At 45.6% G+C, this 17,974-nt stretch overlaps 1 protein-coding gene across 1 annotated transcript in view; it reads left to right on the top strand.

Annotated features, from left to right (window-relative positions):
• Nucleotides 1-17,974, top strand: part of LOC143809899 (uncharacterized) — an 848,616-nt gene that overhangs the window by 616,608 nt on the left and 214,034 nt on the right. The gene's annotated exons all lie outside the window — the stretch shown is intronic.

A 17,974-nucleotide genomic window follows, 5' to 3' on the forward strand; every position in this document is an offset into this window, starting at 1 on the left:
AAAATATTCCTGACTACAAGGCCAGACTGAGCAAATCGAGGAGCATGCTGCGGGCCCTCTGGTAATGGCACATTAAGCAATCTCACATCCTCAACATCCTCCAAGTATGTTTCTTACAAAAATTATGCAAAATGACGGCTGCCTTTAGGACTGCTTGGACATTGTTTGGATGCATCTGAAGTTGTGTCTCAAAGATACGCCATTTAGAAGTCAAAATCCTAAAAGCACACTCAACCAATTTACGGGCTTTCATCAAAGGAAGATTAAAAATGCACCTAAGGGTGTCCAAACCTCGATGTGGAAATGGTAGCAGAACATGCTTTGATAGCACAAAGCCCTCATCAGCAACCATTATAAATGGTGCAGGTGGGCCCGAGGCTCCTGGAAGCACACATGGATGGGGAATATGTAAATTTGACTCAGCAAGTCACCTAGCCAATCTTGATGATCTAAAGATGCGAGCATCAGAGGCACTCCCATATGCCCCAATGTCAGCAATTACAAAACAGTACAGTAGTTGTTGTCAGCTACAGCCAGCAGCACTACAGAAAAATATTTCTTGTAATTAAAGTACTGCGAGCTAGAGTTTGGCAGCTTCTTTACATGAATGTGTTTACCATCCAGGGCACCAATGCAATTTGGGAACTCTGTGGCTTCCATGAACCCCTGGGCAATCCTCAGCCAGTATTGTGTGGTTGGCTGAGGCATGAAGCATCTCTTCTGCTTCTGTCCCAAATAAGATTACAGGTTGAGCGTTCAATCCCGGATATGGTTGACGTTCCAAGGAGGAACTCAAAATGGAGTGAAGAGTATGAATTGGTAGTAGCCAGGAATCTGTTAACCAAGCCATAGTTTAGGTGTAAACTGATCAACACAAAGTACATAATATGCTGGCAAATGAAGAAATACAGCACCTATAAAACTAATATACATGTTTCCAAAAATAGCAACCACACCCATGAAGGAAGCACACAGGTGTAAGTTATAATCTACATCTCACAAATTGTGCAGGTTAGGAGTTTGTGTGAGGGGCCTACTATTTTTAGGTATGTATTAGAAAACATAAAGTGTATGGAGGCCTTTGGTTAGAGGACTATAGTAACCAAAGACATGTATGGCATTAAAAATAATGTTCTCAGCTTATCATAGTGAAATCAAACCTTACACTCTAAAATTTCTTAATACACAAATAATCTATTTTTTGCAAATTTACCTCAAGGTTACTAGCAAACGTTCCTCAGGAGAAATGCTTACTCGCATACAGGTGTCTTCTCTGAGAAGATCAGGACACAAATATGTTGTCAAATTCACTAATGGAGAGACGACAAAAAGCTAAAAACTTCAACAGGTATTTGCAAAGTTCATGATACAATTTGTCAAAATGGCCATAACTCCCAATTAGCAAAAGTATAGGGTGAACTCATAGCCTTTTTTTCTGCCGTCGCTCCTCAACAAGCATATGTTGCCGAACCCCAAAGCGACGTGACACAAGCCATTCTAACCACAACATCGCCTCATTGGAAATAGACATATTTGTGATGGCAAAGGAGTCAGAAAACACAACACTAAGATTATATGACATGGACTACCCTTTTTTAGGCCGGCTATAATCCCTGATCAGTAATGGCTCACACATTTGACATTTCTAACCCTTTAATGCATTAACCCTTCTCTAGGACATAGAAACCTTTGATTGTGATACGTTTATACACGGACAGCACACGGACGTGAAACACGGACACCCGGACATCACACGGATAACACACAGATGTACCACCGATAAATCCGGTACCGTGTTCTCTGGTACTGGAATTATCTGGACGTGTGAAACTGCCCTTAGGCAGATGTGGAAAAATTGTTTTGCACATTAAGGCCTCTTTCACACCTATTTCCGGTACTGGAGATATTCCTGTCTGTGTGTGTAATACTTGTGGCACACGAGTAGCAACCGTGTGCCACCTGTGTGCAGCATCAGTACCACACGGACGGGCACCGGGGAAGTAGAGCTACAGTAAGCGCTGTTCCCTGGCGGCGGGTGCTGAAGACGGCTCTCATTATTCTCACTTGCTCTGCTGGTGATCGGTGCGAGTAGAAGAGAATGATGAGAGTTATATCAAAGTCAGAATGATGGCAGCATATGGAAGCTTTTGGAACTCTTAGCCCCATCATCCGACACCTGCTGCCGCTAATAGCAGTGACAGCAGGAGCGGATGATTTGGATATTCCTCAGCCACCACCTGCGATATAATGAAATAAATGAATGAAAAACCCGGTGTGGGTTCCCCCCTATTTTCTTGAACCAACCAGGTAAAACTCACAGCTGCGGGCTGCTGTTTTTAGGCTGGGGGGAGTATATCAGTGGCCCCTTACCAGCCTGAGAATACCAGCCCCCAGCTGTAAGCTTTAGCAACGCTGATTGTCAATAATGGGGGGCCACAATGCCTATTTTTACTTATTTATTTAAATAATTAAAAAGACAGCCTGGGGACCCCTCTATTCATGATAACCAACCTTGCTGAAGCTGACAGCTGAGGGCTGCAGCCCCCAGCTGTGAATTTTTCCTGGTTGGTTCAAGAAAATAGGGGGGAACCCATGCCGGGTTTTTAATTCATTTATTTCATTATATCTCAGGTGGCGGCTGAGGAATAGACCTATCATCTGCTCCTGCTGTCACTGTTATTAGCAGCAGCAGGTGTCGGATGATGGGAGTAAGAGTCCCAACAGCCCCCACCTGCTGTCATCATTCTGACTTTAATATAACTCTCATCATAGAATAGGTCTACATGTGTCAGTGTCTCCAGGACGTGTGAAAACTGTCACCACACGTGCCGGAGACAGGGATGTGTGAAAGAGGCCTAAGAATGCTTTCAAAGATTGCAGTGCTAATCCTTTATTTTATCAATGAACAACATGTGGCATTGCTTTCCTCACGGCGAGAGTGATGTCACGGTTGGAAGCGATGAAAGATCTCTTTCACCAGGTAATCACCATGCACACAACATGTTCACACTCCAGGCCAGAAGGGGGAGCTCTGAACCCGGATTAAGGGGAACTTCCCTATATTCTGGTCTGAAGGGAAAGGAAGTCAGGCAGTCTGTCAGGAAGACAGAGTAGTGTGCAGTCAGACAGAGAGTGCCAGAAGGACTGAAGGGGGCCGTGCAGCCGTAGTAGCTGCAGCTCTTGGGGAAAGAGATACCGAAAGGAGGAAAGTTGTAGAGAGCGTGCAGGAGAATAAAGCACAGGAGAGGGACATCTGGGAAGGATAGCTGTGACTGGGCTACCTCGCTGGCTGAGCGCAGACACCAGTAGCCAGAAGACCAAGGCTGTGTCAGACTTCATGAAGCACAGCAGAAACTGGCGGGACAACTAGATTATAAATCACCTGTCTGCCTTAATACCCAGCAGGCACAGTGGCATATAGGGCCCGGGTCATGACAGAGACCCTATAAAAAAGCTCGAGTCATCAGTCATACGGATTTGTGTCCTAACCTATATGGGGACAGAGAGGAACTGTGAGGACCTTATCAGAAGCCATAGGCAGTAAGGGACTACAACACCACCCTGCTTTGAGGAAGGCTTTCAGCTGCACCCGGGACTCTGGATTCACTTCCAAGCCAGCCAGACCCTGCTATTCCTGTGATCTGGTGCCCTGGACTGCGGTTGCCTGAAGCTACAGTAAACCAGGTAAAGAGACTGCAAACCTGTGTCCTCCGTTCATTACTGCACCACTCACCATCTTCATCTATACACTGGGAGCCCTTGGGATCTACTTCACCTGTGGGAAGTTATACCATCTAGCCGCCATAAGATCACCCCAGTGAACCCCTTAAGCAGTGTCGGTCCCCACTGACCGAATACCAAAGGTGGCATCACAAACACAAACTTTATTCACCACGTGCCTGTAAGGGGGCATGTAGTGACTGGGGGGACATGTGTGTGCCTGCAGGGGACATATAGTGACTGGGGGAGCTATGTGTGTGCCTGGAGGGGGGCATGTAGTGACTGGGGGGGCCATGTAGTGACTGGGGGGGCCATGTGCATGTGCAGCGCCCCAGAGTCCTGATCGTTGCAGTACTGATGCTCCGCCGCTAAGGGGGGCTATGGTACGTCTGATGGCACTGAAGGAGTTCACCTGACCAGGTATCACAGACACCAATACACTTCACAGTCTGGCCTCCAGGGGGAGCTAAGGGTGCTATGTATTAGGCCACTCCTCACAATCTGGTAAAACTGGGGGTTAGATAGGAAGTTAGTGACTGCAGCTGACTGGGTTGGAACCAGGCAACATCCTGTGGCAGAGGGTGTTGCAGGGGAAGATTCAGGGGGGTCCCTGTCAGGGGTGGGATCTTGACAGAGGCCTAGCGAACCGAGAGAACGTTACGGGACCGCGCCTGCACTTCATTGCGGCGGTACCCCAAGAAAGGACAAGAAGCGAGGTTTATTGTGCTGAGTGAGAAACGAGATCAACGCAACAAGGAGAATCACCAGTAGGAGTCGTGCTGTAAGAGGAGGCAACATCCTACTGAGGCGCGTAGCCGGTGGCCGGAACGCCAAGGAAGTATTGAGCTCCAGGCCTTACTTCAAACCTACGGCAGGACAGTCAGTTCTAGGCGGGCTGTCTCACCCAAAATCACCTAAGCAGACACTGGGGGCAACATCTGGAGAGGGGCGACTCTAGGGTCCCGGAAGACCTCCGAGCCTACCCGTCATACGGGTGCGTCCTAGCCATATCATCTGGGGGACGAAACAGGACATCATAATCGAGTTGTGAGGGAACTTCAGAAACAGACACAACAGTTGTGAGGACTATCCCGTAAGCACAGCAGGGAAGGACTACAACACACAAGCGCTAGAAGGTAGGCACAGATTTCTACCTGCAAAGGGAACTCTGGAGGTGCCATCGGACCGGCTGGACTCACGCAGCCTGGTTAAGCGTATTCCGGACTGAGGATCCTGGAGCCTTCAGTAAAGAGGTAAAGAGTGCAACAAAGAGGTGGAGGGCACCATCCAACATAATAGCAAAAGACAATGGTTCAACCCAAAGCATGACCTAAAGTAAGATAAATTAACACCAAGAAAAAGATGTCATGCTATATAAAGGGGACCACCAACAATAGAAAAAATATATATAGAAATATCTTCAAATATTTTATTATGTCGACCAAAAAAACACAAAACAACACACTACAGTTATAAAAACATTTAAAAACAGATGTGACATCATAGATTCCTATAAGGAACCTCCCCCTGGACATGTAATATGATAGGGATCATTAGATAGCAAATAATTATTTCATCATGGGTACAACTGTCCTAAATACACATAAAAGCAGATGATAAAGCTATACATAATATAACTGACCTGTGGTCACACAGATCAGTACAGGATAAAGATAGTAGAAATTTATACCTGGCCCAGCTCGCAGCACAAAATAATAGGCACTGATATGAAGTTATGTGGTCCTTTTATTATAATAGACAACTACTAAAGAGCATGTATACCAAATATGTCTGATGTAAATAGGTGACAGCAAAAGATGCCTAAAATGAACCAAATAGGCTGTCCTACTAATATGAACCAGTAGTGACCATAATACATTAAATGGACCAGATAGAATATCGTGTTTTTAGGCAAGTGAATACCCAAATATATATATAGCGGATATACCCCTAATGGAAAGGTGGTGACGGAGACATGAATACAATGAAGCAAATAGATAGTATCTAGGACCAATGAGGTGCATTAGATGCCTATATTCCTAACCACATATATAAAGTGGAATAACAGCCGAGGGGTGATCAGCCCCTAATCTTGAAATTCATATGTGGTGAATTTTACAGTTGTCCTATATACACAGAAACCATAATAAAATGTCCACAGCCCCAAAATATGCAAATACAAACACAGTGTATGCAAAAAAAGGGAATAGTATATGCAGCATATAGAGGAGCAAAACCCGCTATGTAGGGCAGGATGCTGCCATCTCCGTACACACTTGGAATAGTAATGCTAATAGAACATAACCAAGATACCCATCCATACAGAGGTCCAGGGGGCAAAAGCCCAACGCGTGTCGCCACTAAAGTGGCTTCGTCAGGAGCAGACACCGATAAATCCGGTACCGTGTTCTCTGGTACTGGAATTATCTGGACGTGTGAAACTGCCCTTAGGCAGATGTGGAAAAATTGTTTTGCACATTAAGGCCTCTTTCACACCTATTTCCGGTACTGGAGATATTCCTGTCTGTGTGTGTAATACTTGTGGCACACGAGTAGCAACCGTGTGCCACCTGTGTGCAGCATCAGTACCACACGGACGGGCACCAGGGAAGTAGAGCTACAGTAAGCGCTGTTCCCTGGCGGCGGGTGCTGAAGACGGCTCTCATTATTCTCCCTTGCTCTGCTGGTGATCGGTGCGAGTAGAAGAGAATGATGAGAGTTATATCAAAGTCAGAATGATGGCAGCATATGGAAGCTTTTGGAACTCTTAGCCCCATCATCCGACACCTGCTGCCGCTAATAGCAGTGACAGCAGGAGCAGATGATTTGGATATTCCTCAGCCACCACCTGCGATATAATGAAATAAATGAATGAAAAACCCGGTGTGGGTTCCCCCCTATTTTCTTGAACCAACCAGGTAAAACTCACAGCTGCGGGCTGCTGTTTTTAGGCTGGGGGAACTCTGGAGGTGCCATCGGACTGGCCGGACTCACGCAGCCCGGTTAACCGTATTCCGGACTGACGATCCTGGAGCCTTCAGTAAAGAGGTAAAGAGACTGTAACCTGGTGTCCTTGTTATTTACTGCGACCGGCACCACACCACCACAGCATCACTCTCCACCTTCATTGGACGCCCCTCAGCAGGGTCACGGGCCGGGTCTAGCCACTGTGACAACCCCAGAACTGAGACAGGGAGGCCCGGTACCGGGTACCCCTCGGCCCTGCGGCAGTGGGGGCGCTCCACATGCCTGCAGGGGGGCATGTAGTGACTGGGGGGCCATGTGCATGCCATATAGAGAGAGGGGGGGCATGTACGTGCCAGCAGGGGGGCATATAGAGAGAGGGTAGGCCATATCCAGGATGAGATGGGAGGCAGTGTGCCAGCAGCACTGGGGGGGGGCATGTGCCTGGATAGGGGTTATATAGATACCAGGATGAGGGACATATATATGATTTATAAGACGGACACTGGCATTATAAGACAGACCCCCATTTAACATAAAATTATTTTTTCTCTTTTTCTTCACCAAATTTGGGGGTGCGTCTTATAATCAGGTGCGTCTTATACAGCAAAAAATATGGTATATATGTATATTTAATACAGAGCTAGTAAGCTTAAAAGCAGGTAATTCAATTGCCGGCTTTTGCTATCTCCTTATCAAACCCAACAGGATGTGAGACATGGTTTACATACATTAAACCATTTCACATCCATTATATTTTTACATATTCCTCACTAATAATGTTAGTAGTGTGTGTGTGCAAAATTTTAGAGTTCTAGGTGTTAAAATAAGGGGTTAAATCACAGAAAAAACTGCCGTGGGCTCCCGCGCAATTTTCTCCGCCAAAGTGGGAAAGCCAGTGACTGAGGGCAGATATTAATAACCTAGAGAGGGACCATGGTTATTGGCCCCCCCAGCTAAAAACATCTGCCCCCAGCCATCCCAGAAAAGGCACATCTGTAAGATGCGCCTATTCTGGCACTTAGCCACTCTCTTCCCACTGCTGAGTAGTGGTGGGATACGGGGTAATAAGGGGTTACCGGCTTTTCTGCTATCTAGCTCTGTATGAAATATATATATACACAGTACAGACCAAAAGTTTGGACACACCTTCTCATTTAAAGATTTTTCTGTATTTTCATTACTATGAAAACTGTACATTCACACTGAAGGCATCAAAACTATGAATTAACACATGTGGAATTATATACTTAAAAAAAGTGTGAAACAACTGAAATTATGTATTAAAATCTAGGATCTTCAGAGTAGCCACCTTTTGCTTTGATGACTGCTTTGCACACTCTTGGCATTCTCTTGATGAGCTTCAAGAGGTAGTCACCGGGAATGGTCGTCCAATAATCTTGAAGGAGTCCCAGAGATGCTTAGCACTTGTTGGCCCTTTTGCCTTCACGTTGCGGTCCAGCTCACACCAAACCATCTCGATTAGGTTCAGGTCTGGTGACTGTGGAGGCCGTCATCTGGCACAGCACCCCATCACTCTCCTTCTTGCTCAAATAGCCCTTGCACAGCCTGGAGGTGTGTTTGGGGTCATTGTCCTGTTGAAAAATAAATGATGGTCCAACTAAACGCAAACCGGATGGAATAGCGTGCCGCTGCAAGATGCTGTGGTAGCCATGCTGGTTCAGTATGCCTTGAATTTTGAATAAATCCCCAACAGTGTCACCAGCAAAGCACCCCCACACCATCACACCTCCTCCTCCATGCTTCACGGTGGGAAGCAGGCATGTAGAGTCCATCCGTTCACCTTTTCTGCGTCACACAAAGACTCAGTGGTTGGAACCAAAAATCTCACATTTGGACTCATCAGACCAAAGCACAGATTTCCACTGGTCTAATATCCAGTCTTTGTGTTCTTTAGCCCAAACAAATCTCTTCTGCTTGTTGCCCGTCCTTAGCAGTGGTTTCCTAGCAGCTATTTTACCATGAAGGCCTGCTGCACAAAGTCTCCTCTTAACAGTTGTTGTAGAAATGTGTCTGCTGCTAGAACTCTGTGTGGCACTGACCTGGTCTCTAATCTGAGCTGTTGTTAACCTGTGATTTCTGAGGCTGGTGACTCGGAGAAACTTATCCTCAGAAGCAGAGGTGACTCTTAATCTTCCTTTCCTGAGGCAGTCCTCATGTGAGCCAGTTTCTTTGTAGTGCTTTATGGTTTTTGCCACTGCACTCGGGGACACTTTCAAAGTTTTCAAAATTTTTCGGACTGACTGACCTTCATTTCTTAAAGTAATGATGGCCACTCGTTTTTCTTTACTTAGCTGCTTTTTTCTTGCCATAATACAAATTCTAACAGTCTATTCAGTAGGACTATCAGCTGTGTATCCACCAGACTTCTGCACAACACAACTGATGGTCCCAACCCCATTTATAAGGCAAGAAATCCAACTTACTAAACCTGACAGGGCACACCTGTGAAGTGAAAACCATTCCCGGTGACTACCTCTTGAATCTCATCAAGAGAATGCCAAGAGCGTGCAAAGCAGTCATCAAAGCAAAATGTGGCTACTTTGAAGAACCTAGAATATAAGACATATTTTCAGTTGTTTTCACACTTTTTTTAAGTATATAATTCCACATGTGTTAATTCATAGTTTTGATGCCTTCAGTGTGAATGTACAATTTTCATAGTCATGAAAATACAGAAAAATCTTTAAATGAGGTGTGTCCAAACTTTTGGTCTGTACTGTATATATGTGTCTCACTGACATACTGTATATAATATATATATATTATATATATATATACATATATATATATATATATATACTGTATACTGTATATGTTGTCACGAATATTTGAGCCCATGGATCCATTCTATGTCCATTTTGCAAGCCGGCGAGAAAATCTCGCCGTACGCATGCGATACGGATGACACATGGATAATTTTTGGAGAAAAAATTGCATCCTCGCATTGAATACGGATCACTGTTCAGGAACTTTTCTGCGTATCTTGGCCGTAAAAAAGGGACCGTATTTTTATACGTTAGATGTGACCCTGGCCTAATAGTAACATTTTGGGGGAACATATGTCTTTCTGATCTCCTTTTATTCCATTTTTTTGAGAGGCAAAGTAACCAAAACACAGCAACTATGTTCACCATATGTGATAATTATACTTAAAAAGTGAAAAAAAAAAAAAAAAAAACAGCTTACAGAAAAAATGATCAGCATATTCTAAAAATTCTAAAAGCTGTAACTGTAGGTCAATGGAGTTGTATGGGGAGATGACCTGTAATTTTTACAAGTAATTTTTGGGATACATATGACTTTCCGATCTCTTTTTTTATTACATTTTTTTGAGGAGGCAAATTGATCAAACAATAACAAATGATCAAAAACGGGTTTTCTTTGTTTCGGCATTTATCATATCTAATTCGAAATATTGTGATACTTTCTTAGCTCTGACTAATATATATGCTGTGATTGAGAATATGTTAATTTTATCATTTGGACTTTGTTGTTTAAGTTTTTTAATTTAAATGTGTTGTGCGCATATACAATTACAGCAGATGTCGCTGAGCTGTTAAAGCGAACGAGTTAGCTTGGAAAATATTATTAACCTGCATATATAGGGTTAGCCTGTAGGTTAAAGAGTTATGAAGGTGCCTGGTCGAAGTACCAAAGTACCAAATATGCAACATATGGGAGAAAATGAACTTTATATTTTCGACAGCTTTCAGTCATGCAGGCGAGCCCAGAGCATCTACAGTCATTGCTCACTGTACTGTGAATGGTTTAGCACTTTGACTAACAACTGACTCTGTACTGATGCACTGCTGTCAGTCTCAGTACAGTATGCTGTGACTGCAGCCTCGTCAGCACTCCTGTATCACTGAAAGTTGGTGGCTCCAGAGAGAAATAAAGCTAATTTTCTCTCTTTCAGTTCAGCAGCAAGGCACCTTGGTAATGTAATTAACCTGCAGATTAACCCTATATATTCAGGCTAATAGTGTTATCTGACCTATCATGTTCCCTTCAAACAGAGAATGAATTCACTGCTTATTCCTATTTACATTATTATCAAGGACGCAATAATGGTGGGTACAGATGATGAGACCGCGACCGACTTAGGAGGCGTCAGTGAGCCCGGGCCCTCATTGTTGGGGTATCCCAATGTTTGTCCTAGAATTTGCAAATGGTGATAATGCATTTCAGTTTTGTCAGCATTTGTGATTGGCCCACCACAATGTTGTCACTTTAAAAAAGAAAAATCCTTCAAGACATACAGTCTGCTGCAGACATCTGCCATGAGACCCAGAGAAGATACGCAGAAGCACCACTGGGTAGCTGTTATAGTGAATATACAGTAAGTATTAATGAAGGGGAAGCTATGAATGTTGGGATGTGATTGCTATGGGGGTAAACCTTTAGTCTATTCACGCGAGGAAGCAGAGGTGTATCTAGGTTTTCTGGCACCCGTGGCAAGAATTCAGTTTGACCGATGGGATTTACACACTTAAGGTACCTTCACACGAAACGACTTTGTAACGATATCGCTAGCGATCTGTGACGTTGCAGCGTCCTCGCTAGTGATATCATTTAGTTTGACACGCAGCAGCGATCAGGATCCTGCTGTGATGTCGCTGGTCACTGAATAAAGTCCAGAACTTTATTTGGTCGTCCGATCACCGTGTATCGTTGTGTTTGAAAGCAAAAGCAACGATACCAGCGATGTTTTACACTGGTAACCAGGGTAAACATCGGGTTACCAAGCGCAGGGCCGCGCTTAGTAACCCGATGTTTACCCTGGTTACCAGCGTAAAAGTAAAAAAAACAAACAGTACATGCTCACCTGCGCGTCCCCCAGCGTCTGCTTCCTGACACTTACTGAGCGCCGGCCCTAAAGTGAAAGTGAAAGCACAGCGGTGACGTCACCGCTCTGCTGTTAGGGCCGGAGCTCAGTCAGTGTCAGGAAGCGGACGCTGGGGGACGCGCAGGTGAGCATGTACTGTTTGTTTTTTTTACTTTTACGCTGGTAACCAGGGTAAACATCGGGTTACTAAGCGCGGCCCTGCGCTTAGCAACCCGATGTTTACCCTGGTTACCCAGGGACCTCGGCATCGTTGGTCGCTGGAGAGCTGTCTGTGTGACAGCTCCCCAGCGATCAAACAGCGACGCTGCAGCGATCAGCATCGTTGTCGCTATCGCTGCAGCGTCGCTTCGTGTGAAGGTACCTTTAGTCACGTGCTGATAAGCTGCTCTCCCTAATTCCCTAATCAATGCTCAGTGAAAAACTGAGAGAAGCAGGAAGAGAAGCTCTTGTCAAGTGACCATAAGTGTGAAAATCGCATATTACTGAAGTTGCCATGTGATGACCGCTGGAACCAGAAAGCAGAAATGAATCCTGACAGTGAGTATATTGCACGTTGTTAGGATTGGCCACAGGGCCTAATTTTATAATTAAAGAGCTTGTCCAAAATTAAAGGGTTTGAGATGAAAGTCAGCACTCACTCTATGTGATTGCAGGCTTCTGAAGTCTCACAGCGCATGACCTGCACACTTTTAGGATTCTCCCTTGACGGTGGCAAGTGGCAGTGTCACAAAAAATCATTTACATCCTGGTATATTATAGATGACGTCTATGGAGTCGTTCTCTTTCTTTTCTTCTTCATCTTGTCCAGACTTCATGATGACTTTTCAGCCAGAGCATATTTTTGCAGACTTCCATCTTCTGCAGTCTTCTGCAGCACATGCCCACATGATGCGTTTAAATATAGCAGTATTATTATAATGCTACTGAATAAAAATATCTGCCCTACGCTGGGCCCCTGAACAAATTATTGCCCCTCACTATATTTCCTGCACAAAATATTTCATTTCAAAATAACTTTAATAGGTTTTTTTACATAACAACTGTATTAATGTATTATAAAATTAACCAACAATTGTAAGAGAAGGGGGAGGGTCAGAGGTAGGGAAAGGAGTGGATTGTGGTAATGGTTGAACTTTATTAACCCCTTCCCGACCTTTGACGCCACGTAGGCGTCATGAAAACCCGTGCCAATCCGACCCATGACGCCTATGTGGCGTCATGGAATGATCGCGTCCCTGCAAGCCGGGTGAAAGGGTTAACTCCAATTTCACCCGATCTGCAGGGACAGGGGGAGTGGTACTTCAGCCCAGGGGGGGTGGCTTCACCCCCCCGTGGCTACGATCGCTCTGATTGGCTGTTGAAAGTGAAACTGCCATACAGAGCGATTTGTAATATTTCACCTAAAAAACTGGTGAAATATTACAATCCAGCCATGGCCGATGCTGCAATATCATCGGCCATGGCTGGAAACACTGATGTGAGCCCCACCCCACCGATCGCCCCCCCCCCACCCCAACGATCGCCCCCCCAAGCCACAGATCTGTCCCGTAGTCCCCTCCGTCCTGTGCTCCGCTCCCCCGTCCTCCTGTCCGCTCCCCCCCTGCTCCTATGCCACCCCCCCGTGCTCCGACCCCCTCCGTGCCCCGATCTCCCCCCCCCTTATACTTACCGAGGCTCCCGGTGTCGGTCCGTCTTCTCCATGGGCGCCGCCATCTTCCAAAATGGCGGGCGCATGCTCAGTGCGCTGTTATGATCCCAATGGCAGAGGATCTCTGATATTCCGGCAAGATAGAAAAAATATAAATACTGCTCTAGGGAGGTGGAAACTGGGCTAACCGCATACCTGATCCTGACACAAACAACTAAAAGTAGCCGGTGAACGTGCCTACGTTGGTTCTAGACGTCTCGAGCCAGCCGGAGAACTGACTACCCCTAGAGGGAAAAAATAAGACCTCGCTTGCCTCCAGAGAAATTGAACCCCAAAGATATAGAAAGCCCCCAACAAATAATAACGGTGAGGCAAGAGGAAAACACAAACGTAGAGATGAACTAGATTCAGCAAAGTGAGGCCCAATAGTCTAGATAGCAGAAAATAGATAGTGGACTATGCGATTAGCAGAAAACCCTACAAAACATCCACGCTGAACATTCAAGAACCCCCACACCGACTGACGGTGTGGAGGGAGAATATCAGCCCCCTAGAGCTTCCAGCGAGTCAAAAATCAAATGTAAGGCAAGCTGGACAAAAACACTGAATAATGCAAACGATCCAAATTGTACAAAACAGACTTAGCTTTTCTTGCATGAGGCAGACTGAAAGGAATCCGGAGGAGACCAAATAGGTCTGGATACAACGATGCCAGGCAAGATACTGAGTCCAGAGGAGACTCAAATAGGAAACACACGCTGCTTAACGACACAGCTGGAGCTCAGGCCTGCAACAAGACATACCTAACACAATACCGTTAGTGACCACCAGAGGGAGCCCAGAAACACAGTTCACAACAGTACCCCCCCTTGAGGAGGGGTCACCGAACCCTCACCAAGACCCCCAGGGCGATCAGGATGAGCAGCGTGAAAGGCATGAACCAAATCAGCCGCATGAACATCAGAGGCGACAACCCAGGAATTATCCTCCTGACCATAGCCTTTCCACTTAACTAAATACTGGAGTTTCCGTCTAGAGATACGAGAATCCAGAATCTTCTCCACCACGTACTCCAACTCGCCCTCAACCAAAACCGGGGCAGGAGGCTCAACAGCAGGAACCATAGGCACCACGTACCGCCGCAACAAGGACCTATGGAACACATTATGAATAGCAAAAGACGCTGGAAGATCCAAGCGAAAAGACACCGGGTTAAGGATTTCCAAAATCTTATAAGGACCGATAAAGCGAGGCTTGAACTTAGGAGAGGAGACTTTCAAAGGAACATGCCGAGAAGACAACCAAACCAAATCCCCAACACGAAGTCGGGGACCCACACCGCGGCGGCGGTTGGCAAACCGCTGGGCCTTGTCTTGTGACAATTTCAAATTGTCCACCACATGGTTCCAAATCCGCTGCAACCTATCCACCACAGAATCAACCCCAGGACAGTCAGAAGGTTCAACCTGACCCGAGGAGAAACGAGGATAAAAACCAGAGTTGCAGAAAAAGGGTGAAACCAAGGTGGCAGAACTAGCCCGATTATTAAGGGCAAACTTGGCCAGTGGCAAAAAGGTAACCCAGTCGTCCTGATCAGCAGAAACAAAACATCTCAAATAAGTCTCTAACGTCTGATTAGTTCGCTCGGTCTGGCCATTAGTCTGAGGATGAAAAGCCGACGAAAAAGACAAATCAATACCCATCTTAGCACAAAAGGATCGCCAGAATCTGGACACAAACTGGGATCCTCTGTCAGATACAATATTCTCAGGGATGCCATGCAAACGAACCACATTCTGAAAGAACAAAGGAACCAAATCAGAGGAGGAAGGCAACTTAGGCAAGGGCACCAAATGGACCATTTTAGAAAAACGATCGCACACCACCCAGATGACAGACATCTTCCGAGACACCGGAAGATCCGAAATGAAATCCATGGAAATGTGTGTCCAAGGCCTCTTTGGGATAGGCAAGGGCAAATGCAACCCGCTGGCACGAGAACAGCAAGGCTTAGCCTGAGCACAAATCCCACAGGACTGCACAAAAGAACGCACATCCCGCGACAAGGAAGGCCACCAAAAGGACCTGGCCACCAAATTTCTGGTACCAAAAATCCCAGGATGTCCCGCCAACACCGAAGAATGAACCTCAGAAATAACTCTGTTGGTCCATCCATCAGGGACAAACAATCTCTCTGGTGGACAACGATCAGGCCTATCAGCCTGAAATTTTTGCAGCCCTCGTCGCAAATCTGGGGAAATGGCAGACAAAATTACTCCCTCTCTGAGAATACCAGCCGGCTCAGAGACTCCCGGAGAATCAGGCACAAAACTCCTAGAAAGTGCATCAGCCTTCACGTTCTTCGAACCAGGCAGGTACGAGACCACAAAGTCAAAACGGGAGAAAAACAACGACCAACGGGCCTGTCTAGGATTCAGGCGCTTGGCAGACTCGAGGTAAATCAGATTTTTATGATCAGTCAAGACCACCACACGATGTCTAGCTCCCTCGAGCCAATGTCGCCACTCCTCAAATGCCCACTTCATGGCCAACAACTCCCGATTACCAACATCGTAGTTCCGCTCAGCAGGCGAAAATTTCCTTGAAAAGAAGGCGCATGGCTTCATCACGGAGCCATCAGAACTTTTTTGCGACAAAACAGCCCCTGCACCAATTTCAGAAACATCAACTTCAACCTGGAAGGGAAGAGAGACATCCGGCTGGCACAAGACTGGCGCTGAAGTAAACCGACGCTTCAGCTCCCGAAAGGCCTCCACGGCCGCAGGAGACCAATTCGCAACATCAGAACCCTTCTTGGTCATATCCGTCAAAGGTTTAACCACGCTGGAGAAATTAGCGATAAAACAAAGGTAAAAATTAGCAAAGCCCAAGAACTTCTGCAGGCTCTTAACAGACGTGGGCTGAGTCCAGTCATGAATGGCACGGACCTTAACTGGGTCCATCTCCACAGTAGAAGGGGAAAAAATAAAACCCAAAAAAGAAACCTTCTGTACCCCAAAGATACATTTTGAGCCCTTCACAAATAGAGCATTCTCCCGCAAAACCTGAAACACCATCCTGACCTGGTTCACATGGGACTCCCAATCATCAGAAAAAACCAAAATATCATCTAGATAAATAATCATAAATTTATCCAGATATTTCCGGAAGATGTCATGCATGAAGGACTGAAACACAGAAGGAGCATTAGATAATCCGAAAGGCATCACCAGGTACTCAAAATGACCCTCAGGCGTATTAAATGCCGTTTTCCATTCATCTCCCTGCTTTATGCGCACAAGGTTATACGCACCACGAAGATCTATCTTGGTGAACCAACTGGATCCCTTAATCCGAGCAAACAAATCAGTCAACAATGGCAAAGGATACTGAAATTTAACAGTGATCTTATTCAGAAGACAATAATTAATACAAGGTCTCAGAGACCCGTCTTTCTTGCCCACAAAAAAGAATCCCGCACCAAGAGGGGACGAGGATGGGCGAATATGTCCCTTCTCCAAAGACTCCTTTATATAACTCCGCATCGCGGCATGCTCTGGCACAGATAAATTAAAGAGTCGTCCCTTAGGAAACTTACTACCAGGAATCAAATCTATAGCACAATCACAGTCCCTATGAGGAGGAAGGGCACTGGACCTGGCCTCATTAAATACATCCTGAAAGTCTGACAAAAACTCAGGGATCTCAGAAGGAGTAGAAGAAGCAATAGACACCAATGGAGAATCGCCATGAATCCCCTGACACCCCCAACTAGACACAGTCATAGCTTTCCAATCTAAAACTGGATTATGGGCCTGTAACCATGGCAGACCCAGAACGACAATTTCATGCATTTTATGCAGTACCAAAAAACGAATCACCTCCTGATGTACAGGAGTCATGCACATGGTCACCTGCGTCCAATACTGAGGTTTATTCTCTGCCAATGGTGTAGAATCAATTCCTCTAAGAGGAATAGGATTTTCCAAAGGCTCCAGGACAAAACCGCAGCGCTTGGCAAACGACAAATCCATCAGACTTAAAGCAGCACCAGAATCCACAAAAGCCATAACTGAGTAAGAAGATAATGAACAAATTAAAGTCACAGACAAAATAATCTTAGGCTGAAAAGTACCAATGGCGACAGGATTAACTTTTTTCTTTAAACGTTTAGAGCATGCTGAGATAACATGTGTTGAATCACCACAGTAAAAACACAACCCATTTTGACGTCTATGATTTTGTCGCTCGGCTCTGGTCAGAATTCTGTCACATTGCATAGAATCAGGTGACCGTTCAGACAGCACCGCCAAAGGATTATCAGATTTGCGCTCCCGCAAACGTCGATCAATTTGAATGGCTAGAGCCATTGAATCATTTAGACCTGTAGGGATAGGAAACCCCACCATCACATCTTTAATGGCTTCAGAAAGACCATTTCTGAAATTTGCGGCCAGTGCACACTCATTCCATTGAGTAAGCACGGACCATTTCCGAAATTTTTGGCAATATACCTCAGCTTCGTCCTGACCCTGAGAGGTAACCAGCAACATTTTTTCAGCCTGATTTTCAAGATTAGGCTCCTCATAAAGCAAACCAAGTGCCAGAAAAAACGCATCAACATTCACCAATGCAGGATCTCCTGGCGCCAGAGAGAAGGCCCAATCCTGAGGGTCGCCGCGCAAGAAGGAAATAACAATCTTAACTTGCTGAGCGGAATTACCAGAGGAACGAGGTTTCAGAGACAGAAACAATTTACAATTATTCCTAAA

This window comes from Ranitomeya variabilis, chromosome 2, assembly GCF_051348905.1.
Source record: "Ranitomeya variabilis isolate aRanVar5 chromosome 2, aRanVar5.hap1, whole genome shotgun sequence".
Lineage (NCBI taxonomy): Eukaryota > Metazoa > Chordata > Amphibia > Anura > Dendrobatidae > Ranitomeya > Ranitomeya variabilis.